Here is a 22,735-nt window from a genome sequence, read left to right as displayed (position 1 = left end):
AATATAATACAGCCACGATATTTGCATCAATCATTCTGAGGTAAAAATATTTCTTTCCCTTTCACATAAGTTAAAACGGTAAAAATTAGGCCAATAAACTTTATCGAAAGTTTAGCTTGGTCTGGGTATAGTGGAACGTACTTTTCTTCCTAGCACTTGGGAGGCAGAGGCAGAGGCAGAGGCAGAGGCAGAGGCAGAGGCAGAGGCAGAGGCAGAGGCAGAGGCAGAGGCAGAGGCAGAGGCAGAGGCAGAGGCAGAGGCAGAGGCAGAGGCAGAGGCAGAGGCAGAGGCAGAGGCAGAGGCAGATGGATCTCTCTGAGTTCAAGGCCAGCCTGGTCTACAAAGTGAATTTTAGGACAGTGAGTACTAAAGTAAAAAGTAAAGATTCTGTGTCTAAAACACACACACAGAAAAAAAAAGCATAAAACACCAGCAAATGAGTAACTCACTTATTCTTGAATGAGACTGTGCTCAGGTAGGCTCTGATACATTTCAAGTTCAAGTCAAGGTCTCAGGAAATGGAAAGACTTAATAATTAGTTCCTCACACACCTAGAAGTTATGGCCTTGACCCTGTGGTTTTTCTTTTTGTGCTCATCTGTCATGCAGGGGCTTGGAGCGATAGGCTTCGCTGATAACAGAAGGTGACACTTGTTGATTCAAGTGGTGACATGCATCACTAATGAGAATTCTGCAAAAGACGAAATGGGGGAACCCTCAGCACTTTGATATTTATTTAAAACTATGCTATAAAGCTGCAAAAAAAAATCAAATGGTACATATTGACGTCAAAAGGAGTTTCCCTTTAAAGCAGACAGCACTGTAAAGCTTTAGAAACAAATCCAAACTGAAATGAATTTACTCTTTAACAGAGACAAGATGGCTTTTTAACAAACAATAGTTATGGGTTGTTTTTAATGTGTGTGTGTGTGTGTGTGTGTGTGTGAGAGAGAGAGAGAGAGAGAGAGAGAGAGAGAGAGAGAGAGAGAGAGAGAGAGAGAGAGTTTAGTGGTTGGAATTGAATTTAAGGCCTCACCTGTCAGGTGAGCACACTGCGACTGGGCTGTATCATCAGCTCTCACAGCATATATTCAAATAAATTCCAGGTGGCTTAAGGAGTTCATTTTAAAGTAATTCAGTTGCAAAAAGAACTAACAGAAATAAATACCACTGCTTCTATAATTTTGTAATAAGGGAAAGCACTTTCTAAGCATGATTCTAACAGGAAAGAATTTGGGGAAATACCTACAGAAGGCAACTTAAAAACTGTACCATATAGCAGGGCTCCTCAAGTATATCGTACATAACCCCAGGTATACTGGTAGAAGGGAAAAAGAAGTAGAATGGTAACATGGTTTTTCTTTCTCTTTTTTTTAATATATGAACTTGAACTAAAACATTAAACAAACAATGAATTTTATAGCTGGTCCTCATATTAGACAGACAGACAGACAGACAGACAGACAGATGGATGACAGATGGATGGATGGATGGATGGATGGATGGATGGATGGATGGATGGACAGATAGATGATAGGTAGATGAGATAATGAGAATACCCAGTGATGTGACACAGAAGCTGTAAACAAGATGACATTCTGATAAGGCTAATTCTCACACTCACACACACACATACACACACATACACACACACACACACACACACACACACACATGAGTGCTCCCAACAATAACTCACATATTGTATATTTAAATACTCAGAAGTTATGGATGAAGCTACTATAAGCTGAAGAGGCTTCCTGTAGAAGGTTGACAACAGAACCCAATGATCTGAAACTCTGGATTAGAACTCTTGGTCTCTGCTGAGTCTGCTTTAGACTGGGCTTACTCAGGAAACTCAAATCCACAATTCCCACCTCTCTCCTCTTGGTTCTCTCCACCCTAAAACACACCCATACCACTAATAAGTCCCAAGTGCACATCACACATAGTCCTATCTGCACACTGGAGCTTCCCAAAATCAATCAACCCCTTGGATACCACTAAGTCCTGGGTTTACACATTTGCAGTGAAGTTTCTGGATGAATTGTCAGAGAGAGACGGTCTGATAGACGCACATCCTTTCCTTTTGGTCAGGGAAGGGGAACAGAAGGCTTAAGGTAAGGGGAAGGAAAGAAAATTAAGGAGACATAGAAATGAAAACAGTCACTCACTCCGGGGTCCAGTTGAAGTCTCTCACCAGCTGAGGGTCACCAGTGCCAGGACAGTTAACACTTCCTATGAAGAATTGCTTACAATTACACAAAAATCCCTCTGATAGAGGAGCTTCAAATAAAAGACATTAAATAGCAATAAACCACACTTAAGACCTGGGCATATATGGCCTTTCTCCTTCCCAAATGTAAACTTAGGGTTTTTGTAGGATTCTCAAAAGAAACCTCATCAAAAGTAAAAGGTGTGTTTTAACAACTTCTATAACCATTGTGACATAAGGCTTTATCTTATTCTATTACAATTTTACCAAAAGTGCCACCCCTGCTCCCGGAACTGCCCTGTAATCTCACTTATAAAGAAAAGATGCCCCACCATGCCACAGGGACCCATGCTCCACTATGTTCATAGCGGTCTTATTTGTGATAGCCAGAAGGTGGAAACAACCCAGGTGTCCCACAACGGAAGAACGGAACCAGAAAATGTGGTTCGTTTACACAGTGGAATGCTACTCAGCTATTAAGAATGAGGGCATCATGAGTTTTGCAGGCAAATGGATGTAACTAGAAAATATCATCCCAAGTGAGGCAACTCAGACCCAAAAGGACATGCATGTACTCACTAACAAGTGGATATTAGCCAAAAAGTCAGAATACCCAGGACTCAGAATACCCAGGATACAATCCACAGAACTCAAGAAGGTTAACAAGCCAAAGGACCTAAGTGAGGATGCACAATCCCACTTGGCAGGGAGAAGAAAGCAAAGGGGGAAGGAGTGTCAGAGGGGGGGACCTGGCTGGGAGAGCGGACAGGGAGGGGAAAGGGGAACATGATTAGGTATTAAGGAGGGGAACAGGACTGAAGCCCTGAGGGCCAGCAGAAAGAATGGAAACAGGCAACCTCCATAGCTAGGAGTTGGGAGGACCCTCTAGAATGTTCCAGAGACCCGGGAGGCGAGAGACTCTCAGGACTCAGAGGGAGGGATCTTGGATGAAGTACTCTACAGTAGGGAGGGGGAATTTGTAGAGCGCACCTCCAATGGAGGGACTGGACATCAAGTGGAGGGATGGGGTTGCTGTCCCACAGTCAAAAGCTCTGACCCAGAATTGTTCCTGTTTAAAGGAACTGCAGGGACAAAAATGGAGAAGAGACTGAGAGAAAGGAGACAGTGACAAGCCCAAATTGGGATCCAGCTCAAAGGGAGGCTGGGACCCTGACACTGTTACTGACGTTTCAGTGTGCTCGTAGACAGGAGCCTAGCATGGCTGCCCTCTGAGAGACCCAACAAGCAGCTGAAAGAGTCAGATGTCAACCAGTGCCCCCAGGGCAGACCCTCTAATTCTAAAGGGAAGGATCTTAGCCACCCTTCTAGGGTGTACCCCCAAAAGCACCAAAATCGTATATATACCTACCATCACAGAACACTACCACTAAAACAGTTAGGCATGACCTTTCCCCATGAGATGCCCACACCCACACGTGGCTGTGTCATATTCTCCTTCTTAACCCCTGTGCTTAAGTCTATAATAAAGTTTCTTCTTAATAGACTCGAATCCTGCTGCAAACTTACTCAACCTCAAATTCTTTCCTGCAGTGATGTTAGGAATTCTGTCTTCCCCTGAGTTGAGGAACTTCGTGGGCTGCTGGAGTTTCAGGGCTGGAGACCTGCAACCAGAGGACAGCAAGAGCCTCTAAGAGCATAGAGCCTGCCTGATGCAGGGGCCTCTCCTACCCAACATAATCTAATTGGCCAAATGAGTTAGACTTTAAGTCCTGAGATAACGTGCTCATAGTCTTTCCATATTACAAATGACAAAAGTGCAAGTTGACTTGGGCGCTCTGGGTGCCATAACTGTTGAGAATCTTTCCACATGAGCACTGCCTACTAATTCCTTCCTTCCTTCTTCCTTCCTTCATCCCTTCCTTCCTTCCTTGTATCCTTTCTTCCCTCTGCACTTTCTTCCCTCTCTCCTTTCCTTTCCTAGGCAGACATTTAGAAAGTGAGTTTTGTGCCCTCACTCTGTGCATCAGAATTCACAACAGTCAGGGCAGAAGGTTGGAAGAATTTAGGGACCAGGGAGCAGCCCAGCCTTGCTGACACATAAATGAACTCACAATTGCACCCCAGGACTAAAGGCAGGGGCAAATATGCTTGTGTTGATCTGTTAGTTGCCTTTGATTTCGGGCTTCCTGCTGCAAAGGGGAGGGGTGTGATCCTGCCTTTCTCTTGAAGCCAGGGCCTTACAGATTTTCACACACTTCTCCATATGGATGAATTCCAGACAGCTAGCCCAAACTGGGGAGCGCTTCCTGCAAGCACTGGGCCACTGTGATTAAATCGATGCTACTACTTTATTACTGCAGTAAAAGCTGACTAAAACCTTCCGTGACCCAAATTCCTGCAGTGTTGCCAAGCCAATTGTCCTGAAGACCATGATGCCCGGTTCCAGTTCTGTGGGGACGGAGAAGGTGGAGAAAGTGCTGTGGGGCAGAAGAGAACTGTTCTGTGTCCCCCCTGATAGTTCTGCACCACAAAGTGGGAGACTCGGGACAGACAGATGCGGTGTATCTGTATCATTGCTTTTGTTTCCAGACTGCATGACACCAGACCAGTTCTAGGGTCAGGTTCTCACCTTAGAACAGGAGGAAAAATGACCTGGGATAACTGAGGATGCAAAGGCCAGGAAAGGTCAGGTTGGTTCCAGCTGCTTGCAGCCATAGCCAGTTGAATGAAATATCATACAGACACTAATATTAAATTGATGTGGATCTACATAGAGAAAACACAGCATTTCACGTTAAAATAGCTTTGCACTTAGGGGCCAGAACCCTAGAAAGAAAATACACATGTGCTGTTAACATTGGCAACCTGGATTTTGATTGTGGGCTGACCCTGTATTTTCACTAATAGCTTTCATTGTTTCTAGTCAGGATTAAATTCCCAGGAAATGTGCCCTGAGAAAGGAACGATTACATCTTTACAATTCTGTAAACATTCCCTGGAGAGTGTCTCTCCTGGCACTAGACATTCAAGCAGAAGAAACTCTTAATTTTAAAGTTCTGTCTGGTACACACACACACACACACACACACACACACACACACAAAACTCCCATACATACATACACATATCCACACACTTAAACATACACATACACACAGAGATACAGATACACACACATTCACACTCATACACTCACATAGTCACATACACACCCTCAAACACTTACACACACGTACTCATATACTCACATGCATTCACACACGTACACGTGCTCACTGTGTTGAAGTTTGGTCTGCCCCTATGTACTGTAATGCTAAATCTGTACCTGACGGTCTAGTTGCCTGGGAGTGACTTCTCACATTTACCAGCTTTTGTTGCGTAAACCTTGCTCCTTAATTTAAAACTATTGGTTAATAAAGATACCTGAGGCCTATAGTTGGGCAGAAAAAAGGTAGGCGGAGCTTCAATTCCTGGGCTTAAGAATTGAGGAGAGATCCTAAAGAGAGAGAGAGAGAAGGAGGAGACCTGAGGAGAGGGAGGAGAGGTGAAGGAAGAGGACACCATGGGGAGGTGGATCGTGAGAACATGGCATAAGGGCCAACCAGTTGGAATAGGAAAGGCCCAGGTGGAACATGGCAAGTTATATCTCAGGGTTACGGACAGGGACGTAGACAAAATAGCACAGAGGGCTGATATCGGCCCAGTTTTGTGTCTTTTATTTGGGAACGAAATGATCTAAAGTGTAGAAACCCCTAATTAATGTTTACTACTACTACACACACTCGTACACCTACACTTTCTGTGCCTTCCTTTTGCAGGTTCAGTAGGTGGGCAGTGGAGGAACTGGCCTGCCCTGGGCCGAGTGCTCTCCCCTTACTAGATGTCCCTGCTGTAGGTCAGTTGCTGGACTGAGGCTGTACTGTGGGCTGGGAGAGGCTGTACTGTGGGCTGGGAGAAGAAATGGCCTCACTCAGGAACATGGTGTCTACTGTGCAGCCCCACTGTCCTCACCCCACCCTGCCTACTTCGCCACCTGGGGTGAAGTTTTTTTAGTCACCTACACACCACATGCTGAATACAGGCTTTTATCTTTCCTTCCAGGATTTGGGGAAGCATCACACATCAGAATCAGAACTGGGAAAAGGCTGAGGAAGCGTCCAGGAAGGCTATCTCCAAAGCCTTTTTATCTTTTTTATCTTAAAAGCTTGTGATTTCTTTAAAAATTAAGTCGTGTCTCCAAGCAAGTTATGAGTATATAATCTAGTCATGTTGGTCAAGGTTATGGCAGAGTGGTATAGAAATCAAACTCCTGTAAAATGCTCCAGAATTGAACCCCAGCTCTGACCCCTCTCCTTCTCTTCCCCACTTTCCTTCCCCCTCCCCCACAACTTCCTCTTCTTGCCTTTCATTCACTGGCTATCATGAATCATTTAAAGCTCATAGACTTCATTACTATACCAGATGCACAGAACCTTCCAGGGGTATCTCCATTTACTCATTTGTAGAAACTGGAAGATAATGGGTCACTTCTGAAAGGTGCTTGTTTCAAATGATTTCATTCTTTTAATATGTCACTAGGCTCCAAGGTCCCCCAGAAAGAACTCAGCCAACAGCAGTTAAGAGGACCTCACCTTGCACTTTGGTTTTGCACCAGCACATCACACTGTTCACACATGGAACGCCATCCTGAGTGACATCACACTGCTCACAAGTGGGACTCCATCCTGAGTGACATCACACTGCTCACAAGTGGGACTCCATCCTGAGTGACATCACACTGCTCATGAATGAGACTCCATCCTCAGTGTCCTTGTTTTAAATTATTTTCACGTCATAGTTTTTATGGGGTTTAGACTGGTGGAAATGATACTTACCCTGATATCTATCTTACACACACACACACACACACACACACACACACACACACACACACAGCCTTCATTTCTCACCTGGATCTTGGGGCTCTGTCCACACCCACTCTTTTTCCTAACCTGATCCAGACTCACCCACTTCCCCTGCCAAGTGGGAAACTTCCACTTCTCTTTCTCTGTGTTACTTCAGGAGCTCTTTAACCTCTGTATCTCAGTTTCTACTTTTGGGAAATGTGAGGCTATGCATTATACCACACTCAATGGAGCAGCCTGAGAAGAAAACAGTAAGTCATGTGGAGCTCTCTACATGGGCCTGCTGGAGATGTGAGCAAAGGCCTAGATAGAGCGCCAACAATAGGCCAAAGAAACCATTTCACCAAGTTTAACCTGGCGAACTAATGATTTTATTAGGGTCACTTATAGGAACATAGGTGACTCAGGCAGCTACATTGCTGAGAACCCAGCCCAGCATGGCTGATCTCATGAGAGCTATATCTCTGAAACTCTCTGCACAACTTGCAGGCGATTCCATGAGAGAGAGTCTTCTCTCTCCAGTAACCGCTTCTCCTTATGCAACCTCAGGTTTGGGCTGGACCTCATGAGTCTTGTAATGTCCTTAGGAACTCTCATAACTTTGTTGTGAGTTTAGCATCTCTAAAGAGTGTAGCCACTAAGATGAAATACTGAGACACAAGACCCTGGTATGAAGGACGTAATCTCACAGAGAAGATGTCCTGAAGATGTTTGGGGAAGGGGAGTGTAACGCAGAAGGACAGCCCAGGGCTTAGTGGCTGACGTTTCCATGCTGAGCTCAGGCACGTGGTGAGAAGGTGAAAAGCTGACAGCACAGCCTTGCCACAGTGAATGGGACCAGCAGATGCCAGGCCACAGATAGCCTTAACTGTTCTGCTCACAGAGAATGAGTCTGCAGTCACACAGATGCGACTGTGCCCTCAGGCCTGTGACCCAGCAGGGGCACGCTACAGTTGTAGGCCTCACTGTTCTTGAGGGAGCTACATCTGTGGCTGGAATCCAGCCACCATCTGTGTCTCTGGCCCAGAATGTGATGGGGGCTTCTGGAAGCACAGACATGCCTCTGCTCCTAGCATCACATCTGCAGGGAAACTCTTTGCCTCTGGTAGAACTGGGCCAGCTGAACTGTGAGCACATTCAAGACTCATGAATAGGTCCAGAACAGTGGCTGTGTTGGTCCAACTGCAGGCTTCACGGTCTCCCGGCTGTCAGACCTCTGCATGGAATTCTGCTCACACTTAATTTTTAGTTGTCTTGTTGTTCAGGCTTTCATTTTGTTCTTTGTTGTTGTTGTTGTTGTTGTTGTTCTTTTAATTTTCAACTACAACTTAATTCAAACTTACAGAAAATTTGTAAAACTAAATGTAATACAAAGAGCCCTCATCCATTCAGATTCTTACGTCATCGCTGGAGTTGTTTGTGTCACACGTTTCTCCCATTGTCTTTGCCGTTGATGTCTTTCCACTACACCTTTCTTTTATGTTCTTCCCCTCATGTATACTGAGACACACACACACACACACACACACACACACACATACACACAATTACTTCCTGAAACACCTGAGAACTAGGTATACACCATGGCCCTTGAACTTGGAATTCATTACCCATTTTCTAAGAATGAGGTATTCTCTTACAAAACCATGCTCCATGGATTAACTTCAGTAAACTCAACCTTGATGGAATTTTATAAAATCTACTGTCCAGTTCCAACATTGTCCATAAGGTCAGAGCTTTGTAAATTCTCTTTCATATATATATATATATATATATATATATATATATATATATATATATGTGTGTGTGTGTGTGTGTGTATGTGTGTGTATGTATGTATATATGTGTGTGTGTTATATATGAGTATATACATGTGTGAAGGATGTGTACATATATATACATATATGAGAATCTCAATTACATTAAACTGGACCTACCTGGTAACTCATACTTATAATCTCAATCCTTGGGAGGCTGAGGCAGGAACATGGAGAATTTCAGACCAGCTTAAACTACACAGCAATACTCTGTCTCAAAAAACTAAAAAACAAAAAAGTAACTACTTTATTGTAAAGAATCATATAGATTTAAAAATCCCCAGCTTTATGACTAAATTAAGACACGCACATGTTTAGATGTGCTCTATGATGTGTCATTTCATGATTCCATTCCTGTTGTGAAAATGACATGAGAGTCTGGTGTCTGTCATGCGGTTAGAGGCTGGAGTCTCTGGTGTTTAAACAACAGAGCACACCGTGTAAAGAAGGCCTCAGGGGTGGTTGGCTGGAGGGAATCTACCAGGCCCATAGCAGGTTAGTCTATACCTCTAACAGTTGTCCATGGAGCATCCTCTAGGCTGGAACCAAGGCACAAGTGTAGAAAGAAAGTCCCTGATCCAGACTTGTTGCTATGTCGCCTGAGAACCTACACTTAGCAGGAAGTCCAACCTGGACTGCACCACCAAGCTGAACCCACACACTGCCAACCCCTTCCACTTGCTGGGAGACTTGGCCAAGTAACTATACCTGAGTCTGTTTCTCATCTGCAGATGCTCCTTGACTTAGGATGGGGTTACGTCACCCTAAAACCCCTAAGTTGAGAATGTTCTAAGTTCCAAATGAATATGCAGGTTGGTATCTTTTCTGTAAAATGGCTGGTGGAGAACTGCTTTAGATTTCTCTAGATTTGAAATTATTTGCATATGCATAATGAGATATCCAGAGGATAGAACTCACAAGCCTTAAACATAAAATTCACTTGTGTTTCATACACATGTTACACACACAGGCTCGCAGGGATTTTTATGCAACATTGTAGTTCACCTGCATTTTGACTGCAATCTGTCACATGAGGTCAAGTTTGGGATTTTCCACTTGGAGTGTCATTTCAGCTCTCAAGAAAGTCTCCAAGTTCAGAGCATTTCAGAGTCAGATTTCTGATTAGAGATGTTTGGACTGCTACACACTAACCTATAAAACTTAGCCACACAGAACATTCTGGAATGGTAGCTGCAAGCTTCCTGCTACTCAGCATGGAATGAATTGAGAAAGATAAAGACTAAACCTTGAAAGGGAGATTAGAAAGAGTACTTGTCACCTTCATGAAATCATGGAAACAAAGTCAAGAAATGGAAACATTGTAAGTAAAAGACTAGCTGCAATGCAGAAGCTACCATGCAGGGTGCTCTGAGGACCAAGTGGAAACATGGTTGAAGCAAAACTGGACACATTCATGCTACTCTCATGGCAGGAGATAACAGTGCAGGTAGCAGTGCAGAGTACCTGGCCAAAGAACCCAGGAGATGGAGCCCCTGTGTCTCTCAAGTGAAGTCCAAGATGTCTTCAGAGGATTTGAAGGGAGATTTGAAAGGTGACCTATACACTGACTGGGCAGAGCCCAGAAACTGAAGGAAAGAAAAGGTTAGGGTATTCAGTATTCCACAAGCAGAAAACTTCGTGGGATTGCAAGTGAAAACAAGACTGAGGGAGAGATGACTGACGGAGAGTATGCAAACGAGTTACTCATAACTAGACTCTGAGCTGAAACTACAGGTCAGTAGCAGATGACGCTGGAAAAATATCAGAGAAACAAGCAAAACCACAATACCTTCCACCAGGTATGCATTGTCACATCCAGGCTACCAGGTGAGGGGACAAAGAGCTGGCTAAACACCTGTGGGCACGCCTACCCACTCACCTCTTTTGATGGCTCAGAATAGCCAGATGCTTTTGCAAGATTCTGATTGTAAAATTAATAATGCTCATTACAGATGGTTTTGAAAACTGTAAAACAACTTTTTCCCACTTTCAATTAAGAAGCGCTCACTTCATAATAGCCTCATTATCTCGCACGTCAAGCTAATTGAGGGGCTGGTTAGCAGAGCATTGAGCAGCTTAACTCACTTCAGTCTTCCCCTTGGACTTTGCTGAGGAATAACCAGCACCCTGCAAACGGTCCTAGCACCTCACCTCAGGCTTGATCCTCATCCTTCTTTCCAGGAGAGAAAAGACCCATCATGATGTGCAAAGTTTCAAAGTAATTCATCTTGTTGATGGTTAAAAAGAAAGAAAAGAGAGAGACTTTTGAGAGAAGGGGGGGTGGGATGCTCAGTGGGTAAAGTAGTTCTTGCCTCACAACCATGAGGACACAAGTTTGAATCCTCAGAACATGGGGAAAGTCAAGCATGTTTGTGTATATCTGTAATCCTGGTGTCCTAAATTTAGGAAGAATCCCCAGAAATTTTGGAGTCTGCTAGTCAAACACGAGACCCTACCTTCAAACAATGTGGATGGGAAGGACAGATACCCAAGGTCCACTGACTTCTTATGTGCTGTGACATTCTAGCATCTGTACAGGAATACACACTCTGAGACAGAGGCGGGGGGAATGGGGGAGTGATGGGGAACGGGAGCGAATGTGCAGTCTAGAGCATTTAAATAAGACTCCTCAGGTTTGGTTCCTGCCTCCATCCTTACCAAGCCTCGCCTGGGGACTTTCCTAGCTCACAGGCCCCACCGTTTCTTTACTCATCAGTCACACCAGGACTGGGTCTGGTGCATGCACATCGGACTGCAGTTACCCAGGTGAGCCTGAGCCATGGCGGAAATGCTTTCCATCACAGGGTGTGTTTACTTGCTTGACACTTAGCAGAAGGGGCCCCCCAGGGAAACAGTCCTGCTAAAGGCCCAAGCTGGGATTCCCCTCATTAGTGCTGTACTCACCCCATTGTTCTTTGAATAGACTGGTCCCTGGAGATTTGGAAATGCCTTACTCTCAGACATAAGTGCTGGCTCCTTTTCTTCCAGTAACAGATTGGTTCAGGGAGCTGAAGCAGAACTCCAAAGTTGGACTTTAATTCAGCTGTGGTGGCCATTAGGGAAGATTTTACAGAGCAGAAATGTGCTCCCTCAGTTTACTCACACAAAAGCTTGTTTGTCTTTGGGGGAGGGTCTATTTCTGACTTTTAAAATATTACTGTATGTCAGTGTAAAAGTGAGGGGTCTTACATGACCTTGCAGATGAGCTTTAAGAGAAATATAAGAGCAACAATTCTGTTTAATTGGCCAAGTCTAGGTTCTGATTGTTTCAAGACACTAGCTTTGGCCATGTGTCACCAATACACTTATTAGAGTCACAAGGTGGAGATGGCTCAATAAGTAAAAACACTTGCCACCAAACACAGTGGCCTGAATTCCACCCCCAGGATCCATACATTGTTCTCTGGCTTTCATACTTGTGTCATGCCTGTTCATATGCACACATGCAATAAATAAATACAATTTTTAAAAGAGACAATCATGAGGAAAGCAGAGGAGGGAGATGTATTCAATGTGGCCACATTAGAAAGAGGAACAAGTTAAGGGGTCCAGGAACCCCAAATCCATATTCAGAGTTCTGACATGAGGTTTAGCACTGGTTGAAAGAAAGGTGGTGACTCTTTCCACTCTGGGACTGTATTTGTCCCCAGTGTCTTTTGGGTTTCTGCTTCATTCTTTCACAAATTACCACTCTTCATATATATCTCTGTGTAGTTCACCAGTTCAAATCCCTGATAGAGATTTCCAGAATCTCAGGGTCACAATGTCTAAGTTTATTATTATAAGAATCTGATTCAACTTGGGTCCTACTAGCTATAGGCAAGAGATGGGTAGACTGGCCCCCCATGTCTGCCCAGTGTGGTTGGCGACTGATCTTGTTTCTCCACCGTGCCATCTGTGTTGTTTTTCAGCATCTGTGTTGTTTTTCTTGTTACTGTGTCAAGAAGTAACTTAAGGGAAAGTGCTTATTTTGGCTCCTGGTATAAGGTGATACAGTTCATCATCTGAGGGAAGGCATGTGTGTGAGGTGGCTGGAAACTTTGTGTCAGCAATAGTAAAAAAGGCAGGAAGTAGACAGGCAGTGGGGTTGGTCTGTGATGCCTCAAGGCCTGCCTCTTGTGACTTACTTCCTCCAGTCAGGTTCTGTCTCCTAAAGGTTTCAATCTATCTGAACAGCATCACCACCCACTAGGAACCACACAATCAAACATGTGAGTCTATGGCCAACATTTCACTCTCTGACTACAAATTTCACATACTTCTGCACCCTTTCAGTCATACCCACTGAGGTGACTATTGCTAGAGAAGCGTTTGCTCATCTTGCCTATCCAGTGTTCATTGCTCCTTTCCCTAGCTTTGAACCCCTCTTTTACTTTTGGAAGTACCACATAATACCCATATGGTCCAGAAAAACTGGCAAGCTTCCACTCTCCCACCTGCCTGTTTAGAATCACGATGATTTGTTAGAATTTGATTCAGTGACTAATTAGAGCAATGAAAGTCTTAGCTAGGAGTTTTGCTGGTTCTCTCTGAAAAGGAATGCTCTCTTTCTGCTGGGGTTGCCAAATTTAAGCCTGGAGCTGCTGGTGACCATCTTGAGTGGCCCCTAACATGAAACTAAATCCAGGTTGAAAAAAGAAAAAGACAGAGCTAGGAAGTAGAAACAAATGCTGGAACGTGTGGGTAGAGGAATGACTAAACGTGACCAGATCTGCAGTAAGTACTGAAATAACCTTTTTATTCCTTTATATTTTCACTTTGACCCATCACACACGGAACCATGTTATATAAGGGCATATTCATATTGGTATATTATACATTATGTTTATTCCTTTCTCCATAGCCAAACCTCTCCCTTCTTACTCCCCTCACCATGCTTAGTCTCCTTTTTCCCCTATGCAGTTTCTCTCCTACTTTCATGGCACTTGCATAAAACAAGAAACCAGGGCCATTAAGATGGCTTGGCTGGCCAAGATGCTTGTCACTAAGCCTGACTGACAACCTGAGCCTGACAACCAGAGCTCTGTCTCTGAACCTACAGACTGAGAAGACACCCAAACTCCTACAAATTGCCCCCTGACTTCCACACGTGTGCTGTGAAGTGTGTGTACCCTCTACCGTAACACACACAGAGAACTGTCATTTTTCATATGAATTTGGAGATCACAAACGAGAGGAAACATATACGTGTGTTTAGGAAACTGGGTTGATTTTTACTGTGCGACTGTCCTCGGTTGTGTTCAGTCAGCACGTTAGACTTTCCTCTGCGGATAGACGGATAGGTTGGTCTCACAGCTTAACTACTGTGAATAGCGCTGTAGTAAGCTTTGATGTGAAGCCATCTCTGGGATATGCTGAAGTCTTTCAGGCAAATACCTGGGAGTTGTCTAGCTGGCTCATGTGGTAGATCTAGTTTTTCTTTTTCTTTTTCTTAAACCACCATCCTGGCTTCCAGAGTGGCTGGACCTGTTTGTAACCCCACCAGCTATGTGTAAGGGTTCTCTTTTTTTCCCTATGTCTTTGCCAGTGTTATGCTTTTCTTGACTGCCATTCTGTTGGGATGATATGGAATCCCAGTATCCCAGTGTAGTTTCAATTTATATTTCCCTGATGATGACTAGTGATGCTGAACATTGTACATGTATGTGTATGTGTTCATATGTGCATGTATGTGTATGCATATGTGTATATGCCATTTGTACGTCATCCTTTGAGAACTTTCTGTCATTTTCATTAGCCCATCATTTGATTAGGTTGTTTGATTTGTCGTTTTATCTTTCTGAGCATTCTTTGTATGTTTGGGATATTAATCCTTTGTCAGATTCTAGCTAGCAACAGTTTCTTTCCTTTATTGTGTACAAAAGTTCTATTTCTTTTTTCCCCCTTAAGGCTATGGTGAGTTGGCTTTTGTCCTTGTGCACAATCCAATGAGTAAACAAAGGCCTTTTTCAGGGGCTAAGGTGCTTTAACTCCCTATTCTGTAGGTGATGGGCTCTTCTTTCTTCTTTGGGCTGCTTTGAATAAAGGTTCTGTGGGTCAAACAGGAAGCTGGAACACATTTTAAACATTCCACGATGTCTTAGCCACTCTTCCGTTGTTGTGATAAGACACCAGGAACAAGGCAACTTATAGAATGGTTCCAGAGTCCAGAACAGCAAGGAAGTCATGGCAGCTGGAGCAGGAAACCGAGGCAAGACATCTCCAGTGACAAGCATGAAGCACCTCTGGGGAACTAGAAGTTGGGTGAGGCTATAAAGTTCCCCAAATCACCCTCACACCTTCTCAAAAGTGCCACCAACTGGGGGGCAAAGTGTCCAAATGCCTGAGGTATTGAAAACAGTTTTCATTCAAAGCACCATACGTGCTCCCTTTGAGAAAACTACACAATTGCAGCTGACTGCTTCTAGAGCCGTTTCAACAGCCCTTTACTGGTATTGTTGCTATCCCAAGCCTTGGTGAACATTAGCTCACCCTGCTACTGACCAGGGCCTAGGACAAGCACTTCTCCCAGCTGGCTTAAGGAAGCCTAACATGACTGGTGCACAGACAAATCTGCATTTGTAAGCCAGATGTGCTGTGATGCACACCTACATTTGCATGTGAGGTACATGCGGTCAGTTTGAACACTCACGGGCGATAGACTGGCTTTTCACGTTTCATTGTTCCTTTGTCTGGGAGACATGCTACCGGACCACTCTTAGACACAATAAAAGGTTTCTCCCCGGGTCATTTCTTGCCTCGGTTTAGTGATGCGAGCTGAGTTTAACAAGGAAAGGAAGCAGCAGGGAGGGCCAGTGAAGCACTGGGACAGCTGAGAAGCCACAGGCTAAGTTACACAGGTGGTGAGGCAGCAGCTGACAAAGAGGCAGAGCTGCTGCAGGAGCGGCAGCTGAACGAGGGATGGCCAGGACAAACGTAGGAGGGAAGACAGAAGCAGGGAGAAGAAAGAGCTGAGGCCGGGGAAGGATAGAAGGTTGCAAAGAACTGGAGAAGAGAAACTGCTGCCCTCTTAACTGGCAGAGTTCCAAAGAGCTATGAAGCTCTTTGAAACCTGGGAACCATAACACTGGCTACTACCAAGGGCTGGGAATTCCAGTACAGTAGACCAGCCAGAAGCAAAGACTGAAGTGTCTGCTGCTGCCAGGGACTGGGGAACCTTGACCTAGGCCTGCTAGGCAGCTTTAGTGCATCAGGGACACCCGATACCTGAGAGCTGTAACACTAGCAGGCTCACTTGCTTCCGCTTCTGCCCATGGCTGCCTCTCCTATCCAATGCTGTGAAATGCCAAGGGACACCAGTGATGCCAAAAACCAGCGCTTGAGAGTATCTTATGTCCCAAGATCTCTATCCAAGTAGAGCCCAAGAATCTCAGCCAGCTGGTTGGGAACAGTTTTACTTGATTTAATTTCAGGCTAATATCTCTTTCTTATTAGTGTTAAAGATTTTTATTATTATTACTATTATTACAAAAATCAGTTGGGGGGGGCTGGGGAGATGGCTCAGTGAGTAAGAGTGCTTGCTGCCCTTCCAGAGTTTGGTTCCCAGCACCTATAAGGGACAGGTCACAACTTCCTATCACTGTAGCTCCAGGGGGTATCATTTAACTTCTCCTGACCTCTGAGGCACTCATGCATGCGCATGCACACACACACGTGCCCACACACACACACACACACACACACACACACTCACTCACAAATAAAAAGAAAATAATTCTTTAAAAATTTGTCACCCAGCTAATGAAGCAGAGGAAAGCAGGAACCCTTGTTCAACTTTCTTCATCTTTAACAAGCTCTTTTGGAGATCTGTTTTCTGTGTAAATGCACACAAAAACCACCATGAGACTGATCACCTAAAGCACTTATCTACAATATATATGTATATGTATGTATGTATGTATATGTGTATATATATATATATTCACCCAGTGGACACATACCTAGCTTGCTCTTTTTGTCATTCAGTCACATGTCATCATATGTGTTTGATAATTTGGCAATTAATTCTTTACAGGAGATATTTGCATTGCCAGCAGTGTTCATGATTATGGGAAATCATGCTGAATGGACATGAACAACCCAGGTTTAATGGCTCATATATACCTGTTCAACACTCACTGTCAAGACTCCTCCCACAAAGTCCAGTGGGTTCTTCATAATAAACATGCATGGAAAATAATAAGTACAAGTATCTCAGTTACTTTTTTAATGCTACAACAAGACACCATGACCACAGCAACATATAAAAGAAAGTGTTTAATTGGTTAATGACCATCTTGGTGGGGAGTATAGGTAGCAGTGGACAAGTAGACACAACACTGGAATAGTAGTTGGGAGCTTACATCTTGACCCATAAGCAGAGAGTGCTAACTGGGAATGGCATGGGCTTCTGAAACCTCAAAGCTCACCCCAGTGACACACTTCCTCCAGTAAAGCCACACCTCCTAATCCTTCCCAAACAGTTCCAGCAAGTTTGGACTAAGCATTCAGTATGAGTCTATGGGGCCATTTTCATTCAAGCCACCACAATGAGTGAAAAGATCATGGGCTAAATGTTCAACTGTCCCTTCCTCGGCTGTGTTGGATGTTAGCTTGATCCTTGTATTTTGTTTGTTTGAGATGAGGTCTGGCTGTATGGCCATGCTCCCTTGAACTCAAAGGCTCAAGAGATCTTCCTGCCTCAGTCACCTAAATTAACCTTTGTGACTGACTCCAGATGCCATCCCATGAGTGTTGTTGTCTGAGTTGTATAGATGCCAGGAGTGCAAAGGACTTCGCTCACAAGAGATTGCTTTGATAACTTCTCAGATCACCTTCCCTTCTGGCCCTACAGGATCCAGTCCTTGCCATCTCCACAGATCCTGGATCTTCCTCTCCAGGGCTCCCATTGCAAAATACCAAAAATGATTTACTAACATGTCTGTTTTCTCACTCCCAGTAGGCTGAACATCCGTGAGAGGACTGAATCACTTTGGCAACCCAGTCACCAGTCCTTGGTAATTTTTGCTTATTTTTCATGTTGATGTTTTTTCTTTATCTCTCTCTATCCTTCCATCTCCCTTCTGCCATTTCACAATATAGGATCTTACTATGTAGGTAGGACAGGTTGGCCTTGAACTTGTGACTTTTCTTCTTCAAACTTCCAAGAGCTAGATATATAGTTCTGTGCCATAAGACCTCAGTGTTATAATTGTACTCTTGCCTTCTGATAGGCATGGGGGCATCTGAGACCTTTGGGCATTTGCTTTTGCAGACACAGTTTCTCAAGTGCAGGAGTGGAGCTCTGTGTTCAGAGCTTCCGGCCCGGCTGTGAGCACCTGTTGTCTTCCACTTCGTGCGACTTACCTTGCGTCTTGCACTCTGCCTGGAGCACGCTCAGCTAAGATGCTGCTGTGGAGTTAATGGCTCTTTATAACGTCTTCTAATTCCCTCTGGATGAGGTCTTTCTCCAAACCCCACTACAATTTGCTACCATGTCCACAAGCTTGCCTTGCTTTCCAGTGCTGAGTTTCCCCCTTTCTAGTGTGGGTGTGCTCTCTTGCATTTGTTTGGCCTCAGATTGTGACTGTTCTGGGCTTCCGACGACGTTTGCTCTTGAATACAATTCAGAGATCTCTCTCCAGTAAAAAAAAAAAAAAAACAAAAAAAACCTTTCATTCATAGAAGCTGCTGACTGAAAGATCGTGAGCCAACTTGAATCTCTATTCAAGAACCAGCTATTGCCCTGGAGGCATTCCGATCCTACACACTCCACAGAGTAGCCATTGCTCATTGTTTCTGAAAGGGGCCAGCAAGGTTTGTCAGAGACGGAGCAGAGTTATGACTGACTAAAAAGGCTGTCATCTCTGTGCTCACGCGGTTCCTCTGAAGCAGTGGAGCTCTGTGAGGTGATAGATGAATACAGTTTAAGATCAAGCCTCGGGGACAAAAACACAACAAACTGGAAAGTGTCTGGCAAATACTGTCCTACAAAGAATGTCCTGGAATGGGCAGGTCCACATATGCTCTGCAAGAGCTCTCCTGGCAGCCATCTGTGGTTAGCAAGCATGCTCCTCACTGACCGTCTGCTTTTGGCTTCTTTTCAGCCCTAAATAAATAAAGATGATTTATCACGTGAGACCAAGGTGTCTGCCTTTGTAAAATGAAAGTCTAGCACATTGGGAATACAATGAGAGCAGAATTGTCTGGAAAGGGAATGGAGTCCTGCCTGCCATCATTACCAGAGTCTCCTCTTGTACTTTGTTCTCCAAGAAGTCTCTGGAAACAAAGCCCTTCCTTCAGCTTCCTGTAGAATCACTGTCTGAGAGCAGTGTTGTTCTCTGTACTGGTAATGGGGTAATGGTTAAGCCCAAGCCATTGGAATGTCATGATTCTCCTTGCTGCTGCTGCTGCTGCTGCTGCTGCTGCTGCTGCTGCTGCTGCTGCTGCTGCTGCTGCTACCTCTGCCTCTCTCTTTCTTCCCTCCCTCTTTGTGTGTGTGTGTGTGTGTGTGTGTGTGTGTGTGTGTGTGTGTGTGTGTGTGTGATGAAGAGACGAGTTTTCTCTGAGCTAGCTCTATCCAAAAGCACCTAGCACTTAACTGTGGTAACAGAAACCATTTATAGGGGTTGGGGATTTAGCTCAGTGGCAGAGCGCTTGCCTAGGAAGCGCAAGGCCCTGGGTTCGGCCCCCAGCTCCGAAAAAAAGAACCAAAAAAAAAAGAAACCATCTATAATATGTCCCATCCAGTACTGGAGCCACTAGTCACTTGAGCCCTTGATATATGGCTCCTATGGTGGAGGAGGAAGTGACTTTTAAACTGCATTGAAATTCCCTGAGTTGACATCTCGAGGCAGTGACTCTTACGTGAACCCTGAATAGGCCATTCTGCTCTTTGTGGTTTTACTGCCTTTGTGGCCCACACATGCGCTGTCTGTTCAACCAAAGTTCCCTATGCATCTCAGGGTGCCATTAATGCTTATGGTTGCCAGGATTACAGAGCCACCCTGCCCAGAGCTTACCTGTCTTGAAGAGCAAAGCAGGGTTCTTGTACACTGTGAAAGTGCAGTAATGAGCCTCTGTGAAGGGATATTCTAGAAAGTGGGTCAAGTGCTATGTCCCAGGAGCATATATAACAGCTTTGAAAAAGAGGTGAGATTTAGTGATGAGTTCTGAAATTCTAGGCTTTTATCTATTTTTCAGAAGGTGAGACTGGCCTTGGGCCTCAAGCTTGAGCGAGCCCCAATTTTTCTCACTGACATGGCTTTCTATGAGGTTTTGGCAACAACCTAAGAAAGATCTCTGTTTTAATACCATTAAAAATTCATTAATCAACCAATCACCAGGCAATTCACCAGTCAATCAAATCAAGCCGGCAGTAAATATGTTTATAAGTTTATACCACAAGTCTACGAGAGTCATCTAGTTAGATGACTTTTTAAGGAAACTGAGGCACAGAGGAACGCAATGCAGGACCCCTTCGGGAGCATGTGGATGAGAGAGTCAGAACAGACTAGAAACATACACTGCCTGAAGACAGTTTTAATAAAAATTTCAATCAGATTTATCCATGTTTTACTTTATGTGTGAGTGTCTGCCTATGTGTATGTATGTGCACCGCATGTATGCCTGTCACTCTCAGACGAAGAAGAGGGTATCAGGTACCCTGGAATTGCAATCGCAGATGGTTATGAGCCACCAAGCAGAGGCTGAGAATTTAACCAGTGTTCTTCGGACAAGCAATTGGTGTTCTTAATTGCTGAGGCATCTCTCCAGCCCCAAGACAATTTTTTTGGCTTCTCCTTCTTGATTTGAATTGAATTTAAAAAGCATAACTTAAAAAATAGGCATCTGGGTTGTTGAACAGAAGTTGAATGTGGTGTTACAGTTGTAAACTGCCAGGGGTTCATGTTTTCCAGGAAAGACTAACCTTGTTGCCATAACTGACAAGGACTTAACAGCCAGTGCTACTGAATGTTTCAGATGAAGCAGAGGAGAGGGTTCCTGTCACCCCTAAACCTTCATCCAGGAACACCTCCCCTCTGTACCGTCAGCAACAGAGGAGCCACGGCCTCTCCATTCCCTTCATACCTTCTACTAAGCTTAGAGCAATGATAGAACAAATCACGCAAGAAAGACTGGTAGGCCATCGTTGGCAGAGGACGCAATAACAGATACCAGTTAAACACATCCAAAGGGAGTCATCAAATCCTGGAAGGAAGAACTCGGAGAAAATTTTTGAAATGAGTATCATATTGCCTCTGAAAATTCTATAGTGTAGGGGAATGAAACACTGTATAGATCTTGGATCTTTTTTGTTCTGTTGTAAAGTATTTTAAATACACAGTTAACTATATGTAATGTATTAAGAAAATAGAAAACAAAATAACAAGGGAACTCAGTTTAAGGAATACAGAATCTGCTTGGCGAGCAGAAGAGGCAGATCTCGTGGTTTGAACTCAGCCTGGTTTACATAGGGAGTTTCAGAGCTGCCAGGGCTCCACAGAGAAACCCTGTCTTAAAAAATTTTGAACAAACAACTAAATAAATAAGAAATACAGAATCTTTAGAGAGAAAAGTGTTTATTTCAGCTTATACTTCAGGTAACAGTTAATCACAGAGGAAAGCCAGGCAGAAACTGAAGCAGAAACCACAGAGTGCAATGCTACTTACTTACATATATATATACGTACATACATACTTATATACATACTTACTTACATACATACACACTTACATAGATACATACTTATATACATACTTACATACATACACACTTACATACATACATACTTATATATATACTTACATACATACTTACATACTTGCAAATATACAACATGCATAATACATACATATATACATACTTACATACATGCATACATACATACTTACATACATACTTACACACATACATACCTACTTATTAACATATTTACATACATATATAATACATGCATGCATGATACATACTTACATACATATTTACTACATGCTTATTTACATACATACTTACATTCATACTTACTTATATACATACATATATACTTACATACTTACAAACATACATACTTATTTACATGCATACTTTGTTACATACATACTTGCATACATACGTACATACATACATGATTACATACATACTTGCTTGCAAACATACATCATGCATAATACATACATATATACATACTTACATACATGCATACATACATACATACTTACACACATATACATACTTACTAACATACTTACATACATACTTACTTACTACCCACTCATTTACCGGTTTGTTTTCTCCAGCTTGTGTTTTCTCTCACTTGCTCAGTGACTGTCCCTCCTACATTGATTAACAGTTAAGAAAATGCCAAGTGGACATGCCCACAGACCAATTTGGTGGAAGCAGTTCTTCAATTAAGATTCTCTCTTTCCATGTACGTCCAACTTTGTGTCAAGTTGGAAATCTTATGACAAATACAAACATCAGGTGCTTTATGCTTGAGAGCTAAGTTATAAGACTGCTTATAAGTTATAAGAATGTGTCTGAGTGATGTATTTTATAGAATTACTATGATCATAATAAAATCTGTTTTTGAAATATTTAAAATAATTCAACATTTTATCTTAAAAACAAAAAGAAGCATTTATAATAAATCTGTTAAAATGTAATATCTATAATTTGTTTGTGAATGTTCAAAACAGATAAGTGTAGATCTTTGGAACACAAAGAAAAGCCCAGGAATAAGCTCAGTTAAATATAGATACAGTGCTTCACATGATACATTGTTGCCAGGATACCTAGAAAGAAAAGTGGACAAGCCCATTCATGCAGTGCTCTGCCTGCTTCCCGGTGCTGTAAGCACA

This window comes from Rattus norvegicus, chromosome 1 (assembly GCF_021556685.1).
Source record: "Rattus norvegicus strain SHRSP/BbbUtx chromosome 1, alternate assembly SHRSP_T2T, whole genome shotgun sequence".
Classification (NCBI taxonomy): Eukaryota; Metazoa; Chordata; class Mammalia; order Rodentia; family Muridae; genus Rattus; species Rattus norvegicus.
Note: the sequence above shows the minus strand (reverse complement) of the source record.